The following is a 13,305-nucleotide window of genomic DNA, read 5'->3' on the forward strand; positions in this document are numbered from 1 at the left end:
ACTGGGTAATCTCTAATATTTGCTTAGTCTAAAGCTCTCCTTAGAAATTCATTGCATTCTATTTAGAAGACTTTTTGGCCTTTTGCCTCTAAAGTGCCTCAAACATTGATTCTTCAGTATTTTCCTTCTGTACTGTTTAACCAAGGGAAAAAAATTAATGTACTTACAAAATTATGTTATAGTTGTCTTGAGGGGCACAAGGTTCTATTTTCAAATTGTTATTGAATGGATGTACAATGTTTGCACATCCATTTGTATAAACACTGAATGGATGATTGTACAAAGTACTATATTTGAGATTCTAAAATTGAAATATTAAAATGCTTTCAATTTTAAGATGAAATTACTTCCATTTGGTAGTTTTCATTTATATTGCATTATATACTTGAAATATTATGTAATTAAATCTTTGGTTTTAGAGCACAGACTCATATTTAAAAGCTGCTTTTTGTTGGTACAGTGGTTCATGCTTGTGATTCCAGTTGCACAAGGGGCCAAGGCAGCAGGATCGGAAATTGAATACCAGCCTATGCAGCTGAGAAAGACTCTATCTCAAAAGTCAACAGGCTGGGATGCAGCTCAGTAGCAAGGAGCTTGCCTAGCACGTCCTGGACCTAGGTTCAATGAGCAGCTCTTCGAGCCCAGCTCACTGAGCTCTCTAATGTTAGGCGTTCAGTGTTACTACCCCCAAATGGTAATAAAAGTTCCATTAAACTGCTGCCAATTTTACTTGGGTATATAGCAACAAATACGTTAAATAAACATGACTCATGTTTGAGACCATTTCAATATGGAATAGATTATTTTAGCTCTGTAAATTGGGTGGAGTTTGCTGATGACTAACAGATTTCTGTTTTTAATCATTTGGGAAATTCCAAAAGGATAAGGAATTTGGGTCAGTTGGTTTCCTGAGCATTAAGTCATTTATAATTTCAAAATTAATGTTGCTTAGTAACATGCATTAACACTTTATGTCATGTTTAAAAGTTTAAAAAATACAATAATAACAATAAAAACTGCAACAACAAAAATCCCACCTCATTGGCCTGCTTTTTAAAATTAAGAGAATTATACAATTAGACCAAATATGCTTTTATCTATGAAAAAGCATTTCCACTATTTAGTATTTTCTCTCTGTTGTTGAGATAATGCAAGTATAAGCACATCCTTGGGCTTCTCAGTTCAAGGAGACTTACAGTGTGTATACTGTGGAGAGCTACCAAGTACCTCCATCCTTTCATACTCTCACCATGACCCTCTCCAGTCAATCACCTCACAGAAGGGAGGCTCAGATTTGCTACTTCATTTCCACTGCTCAGATTCCCTTTGCTCTTCATCTGGCCTGTCCTACCAGATACAAATTAGATGACTTGATGACTTGCCACAACTCACAGTACTTTAGTGAATCATCCGGCTCTACTGTGATCAGGTTTTACTAACTTATCAATGTCTAACCTGTTGTTTATTCAGGATATATTAGAATGTTTATTTTTTTGGGTCTCAATTTGGGGTAGTCATTGGTTGGCCATTCCTTCAGTCTCTGCTCCATCATTGTCCCTACATGTCTTTTAGACAGGACAAATTTTGCGTCAAAAGTTTTGTGGGTGTGTTGGTATTCTTACCCCTCCACTGGGACCCTGACTAGTTACTAGTTCAGATTCCATGATCCCATTGTTAGGCACCTTAGGTAAGGTCACCAGCATTGACTCCTGAGATTCTTTCCCCATATCAGGTCTCTGGGACTTCCTAAGGATTACCCCTTTCACCCTACCACAGTGTCAGTTGCAGATGTCCATCCTGGACCTCTGGGTTTCTCTCTTGACTCTCCATACACCTGATCCTGCGCCCCCATTCCTATGCCTCCCCCTTCTCCCATCCACTTCTTTCCCTTACTCTGCCTTCTGAGACTATTTTGTTCCCCTTTTAAAGTCTGATTCAAGCACCCTTATTTGGGCCTTCATTCATGTTTAGCTCTTTGGCTTTGTGGGATGTATCATGGGTATTTAGTACTTTATAGATAATACCCAGTTGTCAGTGAGTACATACCATGCATGTCCTTTTAGGTTTGGGGTACCTCAGATATTAGGATGACATTTTTTAGTTCTATCTAGTCTCCACGTGGGCCCAATGACAAATCCTTAAAGCTGTATCCTGACTGTGGTATCCCTCCCCAACAAGGCTGCCTTGTCTGGCCTCAGTGAGAGGATGGGCCTACCCAGAAGAGACTTGACCCTGGAGGGCCAACCCTTTCAGAGGAGAATGGGAGAGGGTCTCTGTGAGACAGGGACTAAGACGAGACACAGTGTTTGATGTAAATATATAAATTTAAAAACAAGTTTGAGAATTATCTTCCAAATGCATCTGGTCTGCTGAGCAGAAGACATGTTTGTCCCCAGAAATACAAATACATTTAAGTAGAGTATCTCGTGTAGTTATATGCTCATAACAATTGTTATTTCATAGAGCCGAGTCTAGGTTTGTATACTAGTAATCTTATCATTAGGGCAGCTGAGGTAGGAAGATTATAAATTCAGGGCTAATCAGTGGAATAACATGAGATGCTCTTTCAAACACACACACACACACACACACACACACACACATATACAAGTTAAAAGGCAGGACACAATACATGTTATGTAGATTTTTGAAAGTGCAAGACACCATCGTGACACCATACACTATGAGCTTGTATGCACAGACAGCATGGCAGTGTTTGTCACGCAGCTAATCTACATCATTGCTGAATACTTCATTGTCCTCGTAGAACATGACAGGATAGAAGGGATTCATGAGAGAATTTTGTGTGGTCAGTTAGTTCGAAAGAAGTCTGAAGCTTCCTGGTTCACACTGCTTCAACTTTACCCCTTCCCATGATTAAGCTGTAGAGCCTAAGTCGGATTTCCTTAGTCTAAGATCGACTCCTCAATCTAGGCATAATGTATAAATCACAATATTGTCATTCGCTTGCTTTGTTTCCATGCAATACTTATAAATGGAGCAGACATCTTTAGCTCTTTGGTGTGTAGGTACCAAACGACTTGAATCTAAACCAAAGCAGTAAAAACAAAGACGGCATTAACTTTGCAGTGTTTATCAGATACTATCCTAAGCATCATATACTAAGCCACTCGATCCTTACAAATGGATAAGCATGTGAGCGTGTATTGCCAGTAGACATGAGCTAAACACACCTAACTATCTGAAGGCAAACATAAAGCCTTTAACAGTGATCTCTGGGGGAAAGGCTGAAGCAAAATTTATGGTAGCTCCACTGCTGATTCTATGGTGACTGTTGACATTCTAACAGATATTCACAGGTGCCCACGGAACTAAAACAGGCAGGTAAAACACTTTTAAAAGACTTACCTACCATCATTTTTAGAACCTGTTGATGATTTAGTTGCCTGTTGTTGTGTCAAAGGGTAAGAGTTGGAAATAGCAACATCAAAGACATTAGCACTGTTTCATGCATTACCTTTTCTATAATTCATCACAGCATGTACCCCCAAACCGGCAAGGAACTATCGTGGAAACGAAACCAGCACCAGTTGTCACTAAGTATTTTGTGTGCGGCAGTTCTGTAATGGGAATTAATATGTGCACATTGTCCCTGGATGTTTGATGGCATCTGTATTGTAAATAAATAAAATATCCAATAAAAAAAGTGAAAAAAAGAAAAAAAATTCATCTGCCGTATGTACTTCAACCAAAACCAAACCTAAATCAACCAGCCAGTCTCTTCCTTTATCTGTATTAGAAATCTTTCAAATATACTTAAAAAAAAACCCTCTTAATTAAACACATGTGTTGATAAATTTGTTTTCCCATAATACACAACAGTTAACTTGAACTACTGATCTGTCCTAAAAAGTAAACCTCAGAATATCTATGAGAAAAATTCTCACTTATAAAGATGTCTTAAGACGTGAGAAGGAAGAAATACAAAGAAAGTGGTGTAAGCCAGATGTCACAAAAATAATCAAAATGTTCTGCTTGTGGAAATGGCACATATACAAAACACATACATACTGAAAAGCCATGTCAGTAGTGTATAAACAATTCTAACACCTTAAAAACAGGAAAATGAACCTGTGTAAATACGTTCAAGGTTTGACCAATCAGTTGACAAATGTAAACAAGGCAATATTCAACAAATATACAGAAAACTATTTAAAAACCAAACTTAAAACCTGAATACCACATCCCAATTAGGAGCCCAATTTTTAAAAGGCTGATATCAACAAGACCTGTGAAGATTTGGACCCACTGAAATACTCATGAACTGACAGTAGAAAGATAAAAGTGACCAATTTTATGGAAAATAATGATTGTCTTTTATAAGAGTGCAGTATTTCACATGACCCAGATACTATGTTACTAAGTATTCACTTCGGAGAAATAGCAGCTTAACTTTGCAGCAGTATGCAAGTATTACAATGATTTTAATGATAATAACCAAATAACTAGGAAGGCATTGTTAATACAACTGCATAAACTATAAAACTAGATGATGCCTATTATCAGTAACAAAAAGTCTTAATTTGCAAAATTAGGACTAACTCTCACAAATATGTGGACCAAAACAAGTCAGGTAAACAGGCTACATAATACGTGATTATATTCAGACAAGACTACATAGGGTCCACAGTGGCAGCAGCTCAGTGATATCTGCAACAGGAATGAGCAAGGGAGGCATGAAGGAAATAAAGGGAGAGTAAACAATGTTTTATGTTTACTTAAAAACCTATAGACCATATAATATACTATATATGCATATGTGTATATATATACAAATTACTTAAAAGTCAGAAATTTTGGATTATAATGATTCCCCGAAAGAGACACAGATAATCTAAGAAAGCCAAGTGCCAGGCCTGAGAACTATCCTTTCTAGTTGGTTTATCAGGGGAGTTTAAGAGACTTCCAAAATAATACAGGATATTGCATTTTCCTTGGTTGTCTCCCAGAAACTGAAGGTAAGAATCTATTTTTGAGGCTCCCACACACTTTGGATACAATGTTTGAAGGAATCAGACTGAAACTGACCTGGAATTTTCTTACTTGGGGCCTAGCTCTTCAACAGTTGAAGGTGCTATGTAGCTAGCCAGGGAGAAGAGCAATTAAAAGTCCTATCCAGCTGACCTAGCAAGATATGCCCAAAGGTATTATAGTGGCACTTATATCTCAGAAGTAACCAACAGCTTTTTAACTGGTCCACTCAGTAGGAAAGAATTGATGCCTAGTATAAACCTAGCCAACTACCTGTAGCTGGTGAGGTTCTTGACACCAGAAGTGAACATATTACCATCACTTTATTGAAACAGCATATTTCCTAAATAAATTATATATTTTCTTTTGTCTATAAGTGATAAGAGTAGTTCTCATCCCAAGTTTCTTTTTACAGAAAATGAGGACAACAATAGAAATTGATAACTAATCAAAATGCAGAGAACTGACCATGAAGTTGATGGATCTATAATACAACTTTATACCCAATGCTCAGAAAGTATCAGAGAGGTGTACAGACTGACAGGATCAGGACCTTTTCTGGGACACGGTGTCTTCTACATAGGACAGGAGCCTGTACCCATGAAATCTAAAAAATATGGTCACATAAAGCCTTGCTCAAGGACAGCACAAGTTGATACCCCAACATTGATGGGGTGAACTCACAAAATTCTATTCCTTGATGAAGAGCTATAGGGAATCACGTGATAATAAAAGTGAGATACTTACCCTTCTCAGGGATGTGCCAGCAGAAATGTTATCCAATCCCAAGTGTGGTCAGCTCTGAACAGACATATAATATTAGCAATACTAAGTGGATTCAACAGTCTCTCTCTCTCTCTCTCTCTCTCTCTCTCTCTCTCTCTCTCTCTCTGCATGTGTGTGTGTGTGTGTGTGTCTGTGTGTGTGTGTGTATAAAACTATAATTAAATACGTCATGAAGTAGAAAAGGAGTTGGTTACATGGAAGAATTGGATTAGGGAAGACTATGGGATAGAAATGTTGTAAATACACTTTGTTAGAAAATCTCAAATACCAGTAATAAATGTAAAACAGAAAGACATTTTCATCAACTCCAAGTACACTTGAATTTCTCCACAATTTCCAATAATTCACAGCATATGACCAGTAAATAGATTGCCTATGGAGTAAACAGTCTTTGGCAACACCTGGTTTTCTGTCTCCCTTTCTTTTTTACCACTGTTTTGTTTTTGTTCTGAGACTGGCTTCTAATATAGCCTGGCCTGGATTTGGACTCTTGATTATCCTATTTCCAAACCTCCTGATGTTCATATGAAAGGAATATAGTACTACACACAGCTCAACATTTAAAAAATACAAATATTTTCTTCAGTTCTACCTTTGTTTGAAGCCTAGTTTACAACAATGAGGTGTTTACCTTCTTCCAGTGTTAACCGTTCCACTGCCTACTGAAGTCTTCCGGGGGTGCTGATAGGCTAATAAACTTTCCAACACGTGAATCAGTGGTCATCACCTTATCCACCTCAGCTACATACTTGGCAAGAATCCACAGTGGAGCTTCTGTATCCTATTCATTATTCTTCCCAATGAAGACCTAAACTCAGGCATAAGAATTCTTTACCATTGTACCAATTCCTCAGAGGCTGAGTCACTTTTATTCTTCTGACTCTGCTTTCCGTATTCCTGACAGATTTTTCTGTTACCCTCTACAAACATGGACTTCCCTCTTCTTTATGCATGAGGTAAGGTTAAATGGCCCTGCATTCTTTCCTTCTGTATGCAGAACATCCAACACAATGCTTAACACACAACAGGCATTCAACAGGTGTCCCATTAACATGCCTGATAGGACTGAGTACAAAAGCATGTATTATCAACATTGACTCAGAAAAAAATTAAATAACTAAGAAACCGAAAGCCTGTGAAATAAGGACATTCAAGTAACATGTAAGCAGAGATTGTTTTTATATTTTTTTTCAGATTTTACTGGGATCATTTGCATGCTCTAAAAATTATTCCAGTTTATGAACAAAAACTAGACTGCCATCAATTTCATTTCATTAAGAGCCAACATAACTCCGATATAGCAATTAATCTTAAACACATGAATACAAACATCAAACATAATAAACAATACCAAGAAACTAAATTTAGCAACATATTTTAAAAAGGATAAACTATAGCAAAATGTAGCATAATCAAAGTTTGAGTTAGTACTTTAGAATGCATGATATTAAAAAAGGGGGTGCAAAAAAGTATAGTGGGCAATTAAAGATACAACAAAAAAGTGTTTCTATTATTAAAAAAAAGTCTATCTTAAAATGACAGTAACTGTGGCTGAAAGAAAGTAAAATGTTTTAAGCATTTGCATTAAAAAATGCAAGATGCAGCAAAATTGGCAAAAAAAAATGAAGATGCTATTGGAACATAAAAATTATTTACCATTGTTAATGGTATACAACATGAGCTAAATGCAGTAGCAATATATCAGTTCATTAAAGTACAGAAGTAATAATTAGAAAATTAAATCGCTTTCCTCTCTGTGGTGGAAGCTGCACGGTTTCCTCATATGTCATCTACATGCTAATGCCTATAAGCTAGGAATGCTGTTCATTGCAAAGAAGAACTGCAGCTGTGATGCAGAAAGGGCCTTCAAGGGAGAGGATGTCCTGTGTTATCCGTGTCATAGAATCAAGTCACATAGTCACAAGAATCCTTCTCAGGGGAGGCCAGCCAAGAGCATCCACAAGTGTGATGATAAAAGACTGGAATGGCTCAAGAAATGATCTAGGAGCAAGGGACACGGCTCAGTGGGTAAGAGGACATGGCTCAGTGGCTCATGGCTGCAGAAGCTGACGATGGAGTCCTCAGCACCTGGCCGACAACCACCACACTATGGAGGCTGGAGACAAGAGCATCACGGGTACTTGCTGCATGCCCATCTAGAGCCAAGTGCAGTCAGAAACAGTGTCTCAAGGGAACAAGTATGAGAGTGATACAACAGGACAGCTGATGTCCTCATCTACCTCCAAATGTACTTATAGGCATATGCATCTGTATACACACACACACACATGCATATGCACACAGGAAGATTCACATAGACAGAAGCACTCACATACATAAAAGGGGTATCTGTGAGGGGTGTAGGCAAGTGATAAATCTCTTGAAGCTTATGAAAAAAGAGAAAGTGGCAGATTTTAAGGACTTCCACAGCGCAGTGGCCCAGATGATACCAAAATAAAACTGATTTTGAACTTTTGGCCAGCCAAACTTCTAATGTGAATAAATCTGTGCTGCTTTAAGGTATCACACTGATAACGTTACAATGAGAGTGCTATACTAAAAGAATTCAAGAGTAAAATAAACTGATAAACATGTAAAATTAAAAATGATTTTTTAAAAGTATCTATAAATAATATTACACAATAATTTCCATCATTGGAATGATTTTTGTCTCTAAAAAGTCAGATTTAGAGAGACAGAGAGGCAAAACTCAGTTCTTGACACTGGTCCTTAATATGACAAGGGTAACCATGAAAGTTTAATGCATGAGATTTCACTACTGACCTGCAGGAATGGTACATTTAGGAAGAAGAGAGCTGAACTATGGTCCTAAGAAACATAATAATGCAACAGAATAGTTGAAAAAATAGCGATAAAATGGGACATACCTTACATAAACACTACAGAACATTGGTAACAAAGCAAAACTTTAACAATAAATCCAAATAAAACCTTGTGGCCAAGAGAATCTGGTCACCATCAATTCTGGTTTGATTATAGTAGAGAGACGACTTAAAAGTTGTTAGGCTAGCCCAACTGGACTAGACTTGGAAAATAATAAAATAAAACTCTTTACCCCTAAATACTGTAAGAAACAATTAAATTTAATGAACAGAATATTAAAATTTGGGCATCATACAAAATGTTATTTCAAGCACAAAGTAAAGGGAGAAGGATAATTTTGACTATATAAAGTCAAAACTTTTCAATGAAAACACAGAAGGAGAAGGCTGAGTGTTTATATTTGCAGATAACATCAGAAATAGGAACACTAATGAGAAATTCCTGAATTCTTCAGCATGTAAGCTGATTTAAAATTATATTCCTATGAACAAGTAAATCTATTGTTAAGTGTTTATTATAATGTAGTTTTCAGCAATAAACAAAAAATTTAAATGGTACAATCCCCTATGCTAGTCAACTATCAAAAATCCAAGACTATGTATAGAACAAGAAAATATATGATAAAGATGCCCAATATGAGATATTTAACATAAATTTTGATATTTTATAAACTATGAAGATATTTATCTGCATACTCTTGCAATATTACATAGAGAGCTGACTACAAGTTTAATACAGTATGATTTTTATTTTAAATAATTTTGTCTTTGTTAATTGTAAATTGATTAATTTCATTCATGCTCATGCATTTTGATTGAATCCACCCATAATTCTCTCCGCTGCAACTCCTCAGTATTTCCCCTTTTCCTCTCAAGTTCCTGTGTTCTTTTTCTAGAACGTAAGTTGATTTACACTTGTATGTGCATGGTTGCCCTTCAGAACTTTAGAATAATACCCATTTGTGGAAGACATCCATACATGAGTCATAGAACATGCAGAAATCAAGATGATGGGTACCTGGATAGCTTTCACTGTGCTAGAAGGTCTATACACACTGATAGGAGAAACATGTATTCAGCAGTTTTACACACCAGCGAACCGTATGGACTCCAATGACTCAAAATATGCCAAGTGGATCTATAATGATACTAATGTTTGAGATCAACCGACCACTTATTGACTGCATTGAAACTCTGGTCTACAAAACTGAACTCTGATTTGGTACCTTTAACTAGGTCAAAAATCCAAGATAGCTACATCACAGGCCCAGGGGAGACACTAATACAATTCTTCTGGTAAATTAAGAAGGTAATAAACTACACATTAAGTTTTTATTTTTATACATATATAGATAATTGGATCTCATGACACTTTTAGGTTTCTTTTTCCAGATAAATACAGACCCACAACTAGGCAACCTATATAGAATATGAAACAGTGGGTATTCAGCTCTACAGTGTACTCCCTTACCCTGAAGGTAAGGGATCATTGCAGAAGTGGGGAAGAAAGGTTCTAAGAGACAGAAAGATCACATGTCCTTTTTATTTGCTTAACATGACAGGACCACTAACCACATGAACTCATGTAAGATCGAAATAAGAGCATTCCACCCAAAACCCCAGCATGGATAAGTGAGGGGTTCATGAAGTTTCACTTCTACCTGAAGTCATCTGCAGTTGAAAGCTGCTTTGGAGATGAAGAGTTGGTTCTTTTTTAAAGATATAGGCCCTCAAAAGATAGGATGCATAGTGAAAATACTTTTACGTACAAATAGTTTTCCTACTTCATCAAAGTAATTTTATTTACAAAAATATTCAAAGAAATGAATAGTCTTATAGTGGCATAAAACCTAAACAACAACAACAAACCAAGCTTAAGAGATAAATGGTTAGTTATTATTATATCAGCCACTCTACAATATGCATTAATTACCTGACAAATGCCCAGTAAGATTCTAGCTTCACATGGCTCAGTACAAAACAAAACAAAGCAGATTCCTATCCTCTTGGTTCTTTTCTTCATGAGAAAGGACTGCCAATAAGTAACAAAAAATAACTGTAGGATGTACATGCTGTGATGATCACAACACAGAGCAGCATACTACAGGGGTGCAGAGGGATGTTGTTTCATGAAGTTCCGAGGACTCGCTCTAACTGGGTGTCACTGAACTAAAACATTAAGTACAGGGCTTTTCTCCCAGCCACACTGAAGACACCGAAGATTTTGAGAGTCAGCTACAGTGTCTCCAGTGTAGAGGCCAGGACACACAACAATAACAACAACAACAACAACAATCCAACTAGAAAAAAAAATCAGAATCAGAAATGTTTATGGCCAATGGTGTTGGATGTTTTTGATTATCTTGGGAATTATTGTGACTTGACAGGAATATGGACAATAATGATGCTCCATAGTAATTGAGATTAGAACCAAAGAACTTGGCCTGCTGCTACATGAAAATCGTGCCTAGACTCTTGATGTTCAAGAAGGGAGGTCAACATTTCTTATGTTTGTTTTCTTTTTCTTTTTTTAACTTACACATCCATACTTGTGATCTTCTTACTGTCCCCAATTCTTTTTATTTTATGAATTTAGTTCTTATTTAATATATTAGGTCTATTAAAATTGCCCGTTTAATTAGTATGTGTAACGGTAACAACAACCCTGTTTCTTCACAAAAATTAAAGCTCCACAAGGGAATACAGTTTCTGTATATTTAGCAGGCAGACTAATGTACCTAGTATTGCTAAATAAAATTTAGTGAACAAGTGAATAAATGAATGAACAATAACAAAGAATTGTACAAGTATTATACTTCAAGTTATATTAAGCTTAATAAATCCTACACTATTGGTAGATATCATGCCATAAGAAACATACATCTTTTCTAATATAAACATATATGGAAATTAAATAAAACATAGTTATCAAATTTTATTTTTAATAAAGCAAAAAGATTAAATTAACTGAAGTAAAACCTTTTCCAAAGAATAGGCTGAACTACAAGTATTAAATAAATTTAAGAAATTAAGAGCATTTAAAAAAGACAGAGACAAAGTACATATATAAATAATGAGGGGGAAATAAAATCAAAATAGGATCTTTAATCAAAACATAAAATTAGACTTATGCTTATTTTAACGAACATGTTTAGAATATTATCTTTCTTCAGCATAACACTAACAGGCATAAAATAATTTTATTAAATGCTAAAAACAGTAGGAACATATTTAATTTCTATTTATGGTTATATTTTCATAGGAAAAAATGACATTCAGCAGCTAGTTACTAAGCTATCAATAAGGGTTCAGAACAACAGGTCCAGAACACTTACTCTCCGTAAGAGCCACTGCCTCTTTCTGCTAGACAGGGAACCAAGTTGGATAGAGCTCTAGTCAGGCCTCACCCAGACCACTTTATCTCTTAGGAGCCAGCAAATGACTGGCATAAGAAGAAGCCAATCAGAACCTTTCGGCTTTAATAATTTTCTGAAAAAGGCACGTAACCCTACTTTAAAAAGGTTAGCAAAGGGAAACGTAAAATGATCCAGCTCAGGTTTTCAAGTTAAAGCATAGCCTAGGACACAGACCATACTGAAAATTTCATCAGGAAAATCTCCTTCACATTAGTAATATCAGTGCAAATACTCTGAACAGATTATTATTCAAAGTTCATATAAAATGCTTTTTGGATCTAATATTGCTGAGAAACCAAGTTGGAAGAATCTATGACTGACTTGAAACTATGGTACCGCCTTTCAGAGGTCTAGTCAATATTTCTAAAACTTGAATTTACCAAGAACAAACACCTTCACAATTAATTAAGTGAACTTATAAAGTGTTTATGACAATATTACCCATGGAAAGCACAAAGGTAAATAAAACAATATGCATTACCACAAGGAAGACTGATTTAAGAACACACTCCTACTGATAGCATCTTTCTTAAGTCCCATCAGTAAAATAAAGTAAGATGGAGGAGGGTCTTACAAGGTGAAATCACTGAGAAACAGAAAGGGATGCAAGGATCTCTGAGAGGGCAGCGTTTCTGTGTGAGCACAAAGTGCATGTTGCAGGAGCAGCGGGAGATAGGGCAGAGAGGAAAAGCACCATCTTTGTTTGGCTTCAAAAAATCTGCCTCAGCCATCCCAGGCAGAATACTGAGCAACAATGGGAAATTGAGATTAAAGTTTAGGAGAGTATCTTTAAAGAAAGGCATCAAGTGTCAATTTCTGAGTATGTGGTATAAGGAATGTAAATTGGATATGAAAGTATCTAGGACTGATTAAAAGGGAAAGACTGAGTATTTGACCTTATTTACTTATTATTTTAATATTTTATTAAATCTATTAAAGCAAATTAAATAACCGAAACAAATAGAATGTTTCAATTATTTCAATGTTTTGGGAGGGGCACAGAAACAGTGTTTCTTAAATCACTTTGCTATATTTTATAGTTTATTTCATCCTGTGAAATAAATGCAAAGGAAATGCAAAGGTTCACAGGAATAAGTGTGAGGACAAGGAAGTCCTCACCATCTCCACATGAGACTCTGAGCCTAAGATCTGCTTGCTCTGTGCTATCAAGCAAGTGCAGGCAGATAAGGTAGGGCAACCTGATAATAGAATATCAACTGTGATAGTGGTGGAAGAGAGACGCAACCACCTTAAAACACACTCTGACA

General features: G+C 36.2%; 1 protein-coding gene across 12 annotated transcripts in view; it reads right to left on the minus strand.

Moving 5' to 3' along the window:
- Nova1 (NOVA alternative splicing regulator 1) overlaps nucleotides 1-13,305 on the minus strand; it is a 119,953-nt gene that overhangs the window by 47,053 nt on the left and 59,595 nt on the right. The gene's annotated exons all lie outside the window — the stretch shown is intronic.

Source organism: Grammomys surdaster, unplaced genomic scaffold (genome assembly GCF_004785775.1).
Source record: "Grammomys surdaster isolate TR1022 unplaced genomic scaffold, NIH_TR_1.0 126163, whole genome shotgun sequence".
NCBI classification, from domain to species: Eukaryota; Metazoa; Chordata; class Mammalia; order Rodentia; family Muridae; genus Grammomys; species Grammomys surdaster.